Consider the following 13,027-nt stretch of genomic DNA (forward strand, 5'->3'; position numbering starts at 1 on the left):
GGAGTCTTCTTTTGCCGTCTTTTCAGGCTCTCTAAACAAGAAAAGACGCCGAGTTTTTCCTTTGTCAGGCTCGTTAAACATTTGATGACATCGGGTATTGTCGAAATGACGCTCCTCAAGCATATGCTATCCCCGTCAAGCTTGTCATCCAAAAATAATCGGGGTACCTGCCAGAAATGGTGGGGAAAATGGAACTGTAATCGTAGTCGTGTCGGCAGTATGTCGCTCTTAAACATGGCACTTTTCTGCTTCGTGTCTGGGTGGGACCATCTCATCTTGTCTTTCACTGGCCTCCGTGGGTTTGGGTTATCCTATTTGACCTCTCATCTGCCCATTGCCATCCTCACTATGCCCTTTGCTCATTTGATGTCAAATACTGCCAAGCCCGCCACAGTGCCGCCGATATGTTCAAGAGAAGTTGACTTCTGTAATAATACAACCTCATCTGCTATCTCACACAAATCATTTTTCCTCTGTCTCGCGTCGATGATGTGGGAAACATTATGGCCCACCTTCGATCCAGGTCACTTCCTGTCGACTTCAGCTCATTATCCGGGAAGGCGACTTAGAGACTCCCTTCAGGTGCCTTAGAGCCTGCATGCCTCAATGGCAGGTTCTTCGTGTTCGACGCGAGGTTTTCATCATTGGCCTCCGATCGAATGATTCCGTAGGTGTTCGACAGCAGCTCATTGATTCACATACCACGGATTGTACCTATAGTACCTTGAGGGCCATTGTCATTATTGGTGGTACCTCTCGCGTCTGTTAACAGTTTTCCTCATTGACTGGTAATCAGACGATCTTCATGCATGTTCGACTTCAACTCATATATTCACATGCTTGAACTTGTACTTTGTTCGGATCGGGACAGAGTGCAAGACCCTGGACCCCTGTCTGTTATGGTCCAGGTTACGATTTTGTGGATGATCATTACATGACTCATTGATGGATGGTTGTGCCCATACCTGAGTCTTCATGGATGGCTGCGACCATACCTTATCATTATTATGGTCTCTTTAGCTGGGTGGCTGCGTCGATTCCACAGACCTTTTCGCATGTCTTTTGGATGGCTGCGCCCATGCCTAGACTGCATGTACCTGATTATCAGAGATGTTTCGGTCCTTCCTGGTGGTGTTCCAGTTCGGCGTGTGTTGTAAAGCATTTCACCCCTCCCACTCTCTCGGTCTTCATGCTTTAGGGGGCATCTGTTACACAGTAATTTGTCACTGCCTTCCTGTCAGCCACCCTGCTGTGTCAATCACTAAGCTTCATGCCTTCTGAACTAGCCCAGAAACCCATTTTTCCAAAGTTTTATGCATCAGCGCGTCTGTTTTAAAAATACCCGCGATGACTGACGCTCCATAGTGTATTCCGTGTGCTGCCAACGTGGAAGAACATCCCTTTCCCGCGCTGGTGAACATCGCGCCTTTCCCGTGTGCTTCCGCGCTGACATGACTGTCCCAGTTATTGAGATGCGCCGACAGCGCGACAGTTTCCTCATTATCCGCGTTGATCCAGTTTGGGCGAATTCGTTCAAACGACCAGCCTTCCAGATAACTCCAGGCTTGGTTGTTAGCTTTGTGAATATCGACTCCTTTCTATAGCATGACTGTTCGACCTTTTGCAACCATTTCCCTCAAAGATAAGCTCATCCTTCCACCCTTTTAGGAGACTCCTTCTCCTATATAAACTTCCACCATTACCATGAGCAGCTAGTTAGACTTAGCTTGGAATAGCTTGGATTGTACAGAGCTTGTAGTGCTCAGATTGCTGCTATAGGTGTGGTGTGCTAGGTGTGGAAGTGATTGATTGCTTAGGGAAGGTTGTTTTGTGTTATTTTTGTGAGAGAGAGAGTTGTTTGTCTTGGGAGAATCATCCTCAAAGGTGAATGCTTAAGATACATGCTGATTGGCCCCTCCTGAGAAGGTTACCGACGTCAGAACATTTGGTTGTACTCTTCTCTATTCTGATTAATAATAGATGACTGCTATTATTGTTCCATTCCCATTTGTCTATGCGATGGTTAAATGTGAATTACATCTTTTCTGACTGATGTATGGTTGCTTTTACTAGATTTTACGCTTGTGTTTGTTTCCCCTTCGTGTGTGCAGGTATCTATCCATGGAGATCGCGGAGGATTGTGACCAGCCGAAGCGGAGGAGCGAAGGCAACATCTCTTCGTCAAACGACAAGCGCAGGAATCCAAGTAGGTGCTCTTTACCTCTTGTTTAATTGTAATTAGGAACATGCGTAGCAGCATTGTGTGATTGTTACTAGACCCTTGCTGGGCTAGTAGGGATCGCCTCTATCCGTAGAGGGGATTTACCTCTCCAACACCTCCATACTTAGAATGGCCGAGTGCCTTTGTATTCAAACTCTATATATACCCAGAAACAAGATGTAATCAGGGTTGATGGTTGTTGTTTTGATGTAAGGTTCAACTTCTGGAGACTGTAACTACTTTGATACTTGCAGCGTCTCGTCTTCATTTTCAGCTAATACAAGCTTCTTTTGCCGTTAATTTATCACTTTCCATTTCTATCCTGTTACAGGCTGTGCCTGATATGCAGTTTTTCCTAAACTCTTGATGTTTAGCATTAGAGGAGCTGTCATCCTACCTCTGTGTTAAAGTCTTGTATGTATCAGTGAATGAGTTATTCAGGTTTCTTTTCACCTAGTGCCAAAGAGCTGTCATCCTGTCTGTGCATTAGGGAATTAGATTTGCAGACCTATTTACTAGTTGTATCCAACCATCACAAGGTCTTGTGCATCTGCTGGTGTGGTCAGTATTCTCCATATTCACCCAATTCTTTAAACTATGAGTAATTGGTGGTCTAAAGCCTTGTAGTCTGGGGGTGTTCACGCATGTCTAGAGTCAAGAAAAGTAGAAGTGGTTATTTGGCTTGAACGAGCATCATTCCTTCCATTCATCCATTTCCAACATTAAGTTGAGTTTGTAATGTTCCCAAGCATCTCCGAGCTACAACCTAGGAGATTTTCTTGGGGTGATAACATTAATTGGCGCCGTTGCCAGGGAGAGGAGATTGAAGCTCAGCTTCCCTGGGAAAACAACACAGTTCCATGCTTTGATGATAGACATGGTTTGGACACATTTCAGGTTGTAATCATCTATCTGGTGACTCTACTCGAGGACCAACCTAGTGGCGACTCCACATTACAGTTCTGGCTTAGTTTGTGAGGCATACCTGGAGAAATCCTCAGAAATCACCTGCTGACCCAGTGCTCGACCTTGAGAAGATTGTTAAGCAAAGGAGAACATCGCAGAAAGGAGCATCAGGATCAAGTAAGCCTAAAAAATCTTATGTATCTTTGCAAGAGAAGATTATAGCTGAGGATATACAGTTTGAAGATTTAGAGCCTAGCATTGTTAGTGAAGAAATACCTTCAGAGATTCATAAAGCTCCTTATTCATCCAGTTCCCCTTTGGATCTCAGTCCAAAGAAAGTCTCCCATACAGTCCATCATATTCCGTTGTCCTTATCATCTATTTCATTGCTTCCTACCATTCAATTTTCCAGTATCCTTCCACCTACCCCAGTCATGGCAGGCCAACAAGCTCCCACAAAGATGGAAAGAATCATAGCTGCTAGGTATGGACCCTTGGTCTTGCTTGTTCCTTTGAATGCCATGCTTGTAGGAGAATACCAGAAATACATGCCTAAGTTCGTTGGTACAGAGGGAGTAACAGCTGAAGAACACCTTGAGTCCTTTTATAGTTATGCTGATAACCTAGATATCAGTGAAGATGATGTGTGGATGAGAGTGTTTGTCCAGAGCCTTGATGGAGAGGCTAGAAAGTGGTTCAGAGAGTTGATCCCTCGGTCAATAATAGACATTGAAGCCTTAGATGATGCATTTTTGAAGCATTGGGGGGATAAAAAAGACTTGTTATATTACCATACCGAGTTTGGAAATCTGAAGAGGGAAAATGGGGAATCATTGCCTGATTTTAATAAAAGATTTAACCGTATGTATAGTAAGATACCAGTTGAAGTAAAGCCTACCCCCACCTCTACCAAACTCACTTATGCTAATGCTTTTGACTCTGATTTTTGCCTGCTTTTGAGAGAAAGAAGATGTGCCACTCTAGCTGAAATGCAGGATGCAGCCCTAGAGGTAGAATCTAATATCATGGCTGCAAAAAAGCTCAAAAGTCATGCTGATAGAAGGAGGTAGAGAGGTGAGGTTTCTTCTTCCTCTGCTTCATATTTAGAACCAAAATTAAATAAGATGACTAAAATGATAGAGTCATTGGCTGCTGAGATATCTAAGCTTAAGGTTGAGCAGAGCTCTGGAAAAGCAAGGCTTCAAAACACATTTTCTCCAAGAAATCTAGATCCTTTCAGAAGAGCAAATGAATAATTGCAAATAATTCAAAGGGGTAAAGAAGAAAATGAATAGCAAAGAGTGAAGGCTCCCTTCCAAAACGTAGTCATGGAAGAGGAGAAGTCTGAAGAAGAGGATGAAACTCATTGCATGGAAGATAAAGGCAGTGCTATCTTTTTGACATTGAATGCATACGATGAATCATTACTCCAAGACCAAACTAGTCAAGAGTGGGACAGAGAGGCTGTTCTGCAGACTGGTGAGAAGCAAAGATATAATCTGAAGTCAAAAGCAAACAACGTCAAGGAGAACCCTGCCCAAAGAGATGTTGTCCCAACAGACCAACGGAATATTAGACAGAAAAGACTAGCAGCTGATTCTGTCATCTTCAAAGCACTAGCTCAATAGGTAAGAGGTCTTGACAAGTCCCCTTCCCCTTTCAGTTTTGAATCAGAAGTCTAGAAGTTAAAAATATCTGTACCTCTGATAGAACTAGTAAGGAGTGAAGTTTTTAGAAAGCCTATCCTTGATGTTCTTGAGCTGAAAGCCTCACAAAACCCCACTGACTACATCAATTTGAAAAATGATAAGCCTGCAGTTGTGCTTAGCCTAATGACTGAACCTGATGATGATAATTCTCCATCATTTTATGTCTCCTTGACCATTCATGACAAAATCCTCCATAACTGCCTGCTTGACACAGGGGCCAGCCACAATTTGATGTCTAAAGCTGTCATGGAAGAGTTAGGCCTTGATATCACTAGACCATATGATGACTTATTCTCATTTGATTCAAGAAAGGTAAAATGCCTAGGATTAATCAAAGACCTGGCCATTACCCTAACTCAGTTGCCCACGAAGAGCATGATTATGGATATTGCAGTAGCAGATGTCCCTCCCAAGTTTGGCATGCTACTGTCTAGAGGGTGGATTAAGAGATTAGGTGGGACACTACAGAATGATTTATCTTATGCCACTGTCCTAGTTTTTGGAGGGGAAAGCAGGAGACTGTACAGAGAAGCACAATTGGCCTACATCATCAGTGATGAGAAGAATCCTTCTAATTATCCCATATATGCTGTGGAAACTGATTTTGGAGCTTGTATTCTCCAAATTGAAGAATCCCAGAAGGCCTCAATGCAGATCAAGAAACCAGTAGTCCAGGCCGAGGGAGAGCAAGGAAGTCTGGTTTGGGAGATGTTCTTTGATGGAGCATGTTCTAGGGAGACCACAGGAGTAGGGGTGGTGCTGATATCTCCAAAACAAGAAAGCACACATTTGTCTTTTAAGCTACCTTTTCAAGTCACGAAAAATATATCAGAGTATGAGGCTCTGATATTGGGCCTAAATGCAGCTAAGGACAGAGGAATCAGAAACATAAAGGTGTTTGGAGATGCTGATCTCATCATTCAGCAAGTGAACATAACGTTTCAAGCAAAGCACCCAAGGATGAAAGCATACAGAGATGAGGTATGGAGACTCAAAGATTCTTTTGATAATTTTTGTATCTCTTATATCCCTAGAGTCAGAAATCAGCTTGTTGATTCCCTTGCTATGTCTACTAGCATGTTTATCCCTCCCATGCCTCCCAGACTAGTTTATGAAGTTTAGATGAAATATAGACCATCCTTGCCCGATAATGTCTAGCGTTGGAAAGTTTTTGAAGATGATGATGAAATAAATAGGTTCTTGCAAGTCATTGATGAATTCTCTGAAATGCAAATTGATCAAGAAAATGAAGCCTTGGAAGAAAATCCCCAATCCTAGCTTAGAAACAGAATTGGTAAAGATAGCATTGTCCAACTGCCCAACAATCATATACCTAAGGGTTTGGTTCCATTAGAAAAGTTGTTTGACCAAAATGATGTGCCTTATAAGGCTGCCCAAAAAGAAGACCAATCCGCAGTCTGTAAGCATAATATAGGGAGTCCAGAACAACCAAGATATATAAATCTGTCCACCCATTTGTCTGCTGCCCAGAGTTCTGAATACTACAATCTAATGAAGCAATTTGCTGATGTCTTTGCCTGGGAGTATAGTGACCTGAAAACATATGGCAAAAGGGTCATCCAGCATAAAATCCCTTTAGAGAAAGACACCATTCCTTTCAAGCAGAAGCCGAGACCAATAAATCATTTGCTCCTTCCTCTAATTGAAAAGGAAATCAAGAAGTTACTGGCTGCCAAAATCATAGTCCCTCTTAGATATTCAAAATGGGTAGCCAATTTGGTAGTGGTAAGGAAGAAATGTGGAGAAATCAAGCTCTGCGTTGATTTCAGAAACTTAAACAAATGCTCTAGGAAAGACAATTATCCTCTACCCAATATGGAACATTTGCTGCAGAAGGTCTCAGGGGCCAAAGTAATGTCTTTTCTGGATGGATTTTCAGGGTATAATCAGGTTGCTGTACATCCAGATGACCAAGAAAAGACTGCATTCACCACTCCTTGGGGCACTTTTATGTATTCCAAGATGCCTTTTGGGTTGATGAATGCTAGAGCCACCTTTCAGAGAGCCATGGATATAGCATTTGTGGGAGAGAAGGACAAATTTGTCCTTGTCTACCTTGATGATATAATAGTGTATTCCAGCAGCCATCAAGACCATTTACAGCATTTGAAGAAAGTGTTCCTGAAGTGCAGAAGGTTTGGGATTTCAGTCAATCCTAAAAATTCACAGTTTGCTTTAGAAGAGGGCAAGCTATTAGGACATGTTGTTTCTACTGTAGGTGTCAAAATTGACCCAGAAAGAGTAAAAGCAATACAGACCTTGTCTGTCCCAAGATCAAAGAAAGACATCCAGTCCTTTCTGGGAAAAATAAATTTTGTAAGGAGGTTTATCCCAAATTTTGTAGAACTTGTAAAGCATATTACCTCCATGTTGAGAAAGGGGTCAGAGATCAAATGGACTGATGCAGCAAGAAGATCCTTTGAGTCCATTAAGAAAGCTATTATGGAAGCTCCCACTTTAAGAAGTCCAGATTACAGCAAGGAGTTCCATATATTTTCATTTGCCTCTGAAGACACCCTTGCAGTAGTTTTATTGCAAGCAGATGAAGAAGGTTCAGAGCATCCAGTGGCATTTTTCAGCAAAACATTAAGGGATGCTGAGATGAGGTATGATATCATTGAAAAACAAGCATATGCCCTTATAAAGTCTTTGAAAGCTTTTAGAATTTACATTCTGCATTCCAAGATAATTGCATATGTACTCTCTGCTTCAATAAAATATGTTCTAACGTAGCCTGATGCTGCTAGAAGAAGGGCAAAATGGATTTCAAAGCTTATTGAATTTAACATAGAACTGAAGCCCACCAAACTGGTCAGAGGTCAGGGCCTTGCCAGACTAATGGCAGAAGGAAATTGCAGAATGTTGGACATAAATCTCATGAGCACGATTCTAGAGAATGGTCAAACAGAAGAAGAAACAGCTGAACCAAGGAAAAATCAGTCATTGGCAGAAAATTTAGCTTCTTGTGATTGGTACTCTGCAATAGCTCAATTTTTGTTGAAGCTAGAAATTCCTCTAGGCCTTAGTTCAAGCCAAGCCAGAACTGTTAAACTTAGAGCAGCCAAATATTGCATTCATGAAAATCTGCTTTACTGGAGGGATCCCTCTGGAATTCTGCTAAGGTGTCTGGACAAAGAACAATCCATTGAAGTCATGCAACAGTTTCATTCCAGCATGTGTGGAGGGCATCATTATTGGAAAACTACAGCCCATAAGATTCTCAGAGCTGGATACTATTGGCCCTCCTTGTTTTATGATGTCTTTTCATTTGTTAAATCTTGTGACAGGTGCCAAAGATTTGAAGGAAGGAAATAGTTGAAGTCCCTGCCCTTAAATCCCATACATGCTAGGGGTCCTTTCCAGTAGTGGGGCTTGGATTTCATTGGAGAAATTAATCCACATTCCAGTGGCCAGCACAGATGGATCTTAGTAGCCACATATTACTTCACTAAATGGATTGAGGCCATCCCTACCAGAAAGGCTGATCATAATGTGGTCATGAGGTTCTTGACAGAGAATATCTTCACCAGATTTGGTTGTCCACATAAATTGATCACAGACAATGCAACAACCTTCAGGGAAAAAGAATTGGTGGACATGTGTGACTCAATGGGCATTAAGCTGGTTCATTCCACCTCATATTACCCTCAAGGCAATGGTCTAGTAGAATCTTCCAACAAGAGCCTAATAAGGATAATGAAGAAGCAGTTGGAAGACAACAAGAAGAATTGGGATTCTAAGCTCAAATATGCACTGTGGGCTGACAGAGTGACCACCAAGAAATCCACAGGGAATTCTCCATTCAACCTGGTATATCTGAGGCTATATTCCAAATTTAGTTAACCCTCCCTGTGGCAAATTTCCTACAAGAAGAGTAGAATGAGGAAGAGGACATGGAAAAAAGGATCACTGATATAGTAGAGGTACATCAAATCAAAGAACAGCTGGTCGAAAGATCCGTGGTACATCAAAAGAAGATCAGGGAAGCTTTTAACAGAAGGGCCAAAACAGATAATTTTCAGGTTGGAGATTTGGTTCTGAAGCGGGATGCATTGAAAGAGAAGAAAGGCAACCATGGGAAGTTTGATGCTTTCTAGACAAGGTCTTTTATTATTTCTCAGAACCAAGGGAACGATACCTTCATACTACAAAGTATGGGAGGGGAGACAGTTTTTGATGGCCCGGTTAATGGGCAGTTTTTGAAAATTTATGTTGCTTAAGGTCTTCTGGCCTTAAGGTTGTCAATATGTTATTTTATCAGTTTTTATTGTAGGCCCAGTTAGACTCCACGCCCAATGGAGTACTAGGAAATTTTTGCTAATTTGGTTTTCACAAGAAAGGCAATGATCTGTAGTTCTTAAGACCTCACAGGGAGGATGTTGGGTCCCTATAATACTAGTGATTACCCCATTACTATTATAGCTATACCCCTTATTTATATTGTTGTGCCCCTATTACCCCCATATTGTTATTTCTGTGCCCCATAGAATCCCTCTATTGTTATTTTTGTGGCTTTATATTATTATTGTTAGGTCGGCTGGATTATATTGTGACTCCTTAGACTCCTATATATAGAAAGGAGGTTTTGTCATTTGTATCATCCAAGAATTGTTCATTTATGTAATGTAAAGGAGGTTTCCCCCTCGAAGAGGCTGAATTCTAAGGTTTTGATCTATCTTTTCTTGAGCTGGTTTCATAACATTTGGTATCGGAGCTTTGGATTCTAGGGTTTCGCTGCTCCAAACAGGTCATCGTGGCATTTTCGCTATAACTTTTTTTATGTGACGTTTCAGAAGTCGCAAAAAAAACCCATTTGGGAATAAATCACACTGAACCTTGGGTCCGAATTTCAGATCTTTTCACGTGATATTTTAGGAGATATGATCTGAGGAAGTTGGTCTTTTTGCAGACTCCTGAATTACATTCAAAACAGGTGACCTGGGGAAAATTGTCATAACTTTATCTCTGGGAATCACATTGAAATTTCGTAAGAAGGTATAGAACAAGGACGGATTGTAGTTTCTTGTATATATTTTTCAGAACCAAATATCGAAAATTGTACACGTGGCACTTCATACAACTTCGCTCTTCTGGAAAGGTCTATAATCAGGTCATCTTGGGAGATTGTGCATAACTCTTTCTTGGAGAATCCAATTTGGATCAGACTGGTGGAATTGGAAAGAGGACACAGAGAGCTACTACAGGTCACAAATTCAGAACTAGATGATTGGAAAGTACAGAGATACATCAGAGGTAATATCGAGCTCCTACAAAGTGAAAAAAGGTGTGTAGATTTTTTTAAATTTTTGCTTAAGCTTAGTTTGAAAATTTATTTTGAAGGAATTCAAAGGGCATAGTAGAGCATTATTATAGGTAAATGATGCCCCGAGGAAAGAAAATGCAAACACCTAGTAAGGAACCTGAAAGCTCTAGCATGACTCATGAAGAAGAGGAAGAAATGCTACATGATATATCAAAATTACAAGAACAAGTGCAACAAATGTCACGCTCACAAAAGTTAACAGATGCTAAGATAAATGGCGTGGAAGCTAAGATAAATGGCGTGGAAGCTAAGATGAATGGCATGGAAGCTAAGATGGACAATTTGAAGAGAGATTTGAACACAAATTTGAAGACAGGCATGGCAGATTTGAAGACAGATTTGACAAATTTTCTACAAGAAATACTTACTAATGGTGAAAAGGTAGTAAAGGAAACTCATGATGAGAACAAAAGAAATGTTAATCATGATTCCATAGACGCTAATGTTGGATCGAAGAATCACCATATTCCAAAAATCGATATGAGGAAGTTTGATGGCAAGGATCCCGCCACATGGATATTACAGATGGAGCAATTCTTCGATCTCAATAATGTGCAAAACACACAAAAGGTACGTATGGCAACTGTATATTTGGAACCAAATCAGTTTGTATGGTATCAATGGCTTTGTTCTCGTAAACAATTTATCACTTGGGCAATTTTTACGGAAGAATTGATAGCACATTATGAGGATACAAAAAGCAACACTTTTTTTAGCCAATTGATAAGTCTCAAACAAAAGGGTTCAATAATGGAGCACATTGAGGAGTTCCAAAAATTGAACATAAGGGTAAAAGATATTCCAGAGGAGCATAGGATTGATGTGTTCATAGGGTCTTTAAAGGATAATATCCAACATGATGTTCGCCTTTGGGAACCTGATTCATTAGAGAAGGCATTCAGGTTAGCAAGAAAAATGGAAAGCAAAATTATGGCAACTAGGAAGCATACCACTCACAACTATAAAGATGGAAGTGTTGTTGCCCCTAGTCTTCCACAACCTACAAGGTTGACACCACAACAATTGGAAGAAAAAAGAGCAAAAGGGCTTTGTTACAATTGTGATAGCAAATACACAAAAGGTCATAAGTGTGCTGAGAAGAAATTATTCTACATAGATTGTGAAGAGGAAGAAGAAAAGGAGCAAGAAAGGTCAAAAGAAGAGGATATATTCCAGGAACAAAGCCTAGATGAAGAACAAATAAATCCGACCATATCTTGTAATGCATTGGCGGGAATTACCACTCCTCAAACCATCAAGATAGAAGGACAAATCAAGAAGAAAAAGGTAATAGTGTTGATTGATTCAGGAAGCACCCACAATTTTATTCATTGTAGGGTAGCAAAAGAATTGAATTGCTTCCTATATCCAGCACCAGAGTGTCAAGTGATGATTGCAAATGGAGGAACAATAAATTGCTCTGGAAAGTGCCATAATATCAAGCTATCCATGGGAGAATATGTATTGACTAGCCCAATGCTTTCCATTCCAATGGGAGGTGCTGATGTTGTACTAGGAGTCCAATGGCTACAATCCTTGGGTACAATAGCTTTTAATTTTCAAGAACTTTTCATCAAATTTTCTACGGAAGGAAAGGAAGTTGAATTAAGGGGTATTGCAGGGAAACCAGGAAAGATAATCAGCTCTAATGGCATGACAAAGCTTCTAAAAAAGGAGCAAAGAGGTGTAATTGCACAATTATGTTCGCTAGATGTTTCCACATTGGAATCATCTATTTCTCCAGATCTCCAAAAAGTCCTGGACAATCATTCCAAGGTATTTGAGACTCCCAAAGGTCTCCCACCTATGCGTGATCATGATCATGCTATTCATCTGATTCCAGGAAGTGTTCCTCCAAACATCAGGCCGTACAGATATCCCTATGTCCAAAAAAGTGAAATTGAACGTATGGTTGCAGAAATGCTAGAGGCTGGTATAATTCAACCGAGTCAAAGTTCTTTCTCAGCTCCAGTAGTATTGGTGCACAAGAAGGATGGATCATGGCGCATGTGTCCGGATTATAGGGAGCTCAACAAGCTCACTATTAAAGATAAGTTCCCCATTCCTGTCATTGATGAATTACTGGATGAATTGCATGGATCAATTTACTTCACCAAGTTGGATCTTCGTTCGAGATATCATCAAATCAGAATGAAGATTGAAGACATTCCGAAAACAACATTTAGAACTCATGAGGGTCATTATGAATTTTTGGTCATGCCTTTTGGCCTTACCAATGCACCTTCAACATTTCAAGGTTTGATGAATTCAATTTTCAAACCATTCCTTAGAAAATTTGTGTTAGTATTTTTTGATGATATACTAATCTACAGCAAGTCTTGGAAGGATCATGTTGAACATGTTGACAGGGTGCTACAACTATTGGAGGAGAAACAATTATATGCAAAAAGATCCAAATGTTTCTTTGGAGTCCAGGAGGTGGAATATTTGGGTCATATTGTATCTCATGAAGGAGTTAAGGTAGACCCTAGCAAAATTAAAGCCATTAAGGAATGGAAAATCCCCACATCCATAAAGCATCTGCGAGGATTTCTTGGGTTGACAGGGTATTATCGCAAGTTTGTTAAGAATTATGGGAGAATAGCAGCACCTCTAACAACATTATTGAAGAAAGATTCATTTTCATGGACTCCGGAAGCAACAAAGGCCTTTGAACATCTTAAAGAGGCAATGTGCCAAGCACCGGTCTTAGCTACACCGGACTTCACAAAAACCTTTATTGTGGAATGTGATGCTTCAGGAAATGGAATTGGTGTTGTTCTAATGCAAGATGAAAGACCCATTGCTTTTGAAAGTCGTCCAATCAAGGGAAAGTTTTTAAGCAAA

The sequence above is a fragment of the Pinus tabuliformis genome, chromosome 3_2, assembly GCF_031772625.1.
Source record: "Pinus tabuliformis cultivar Carrire ecotype Pingquan chromosome 3_2, CPIR1, whole genome shotgun sequence".
NCBI lineage: Eukaryota > Viridiplantae > Streptophyta > Pinopsida > Pinales > Pinaceae > Pinus > Pinus tabuliformis.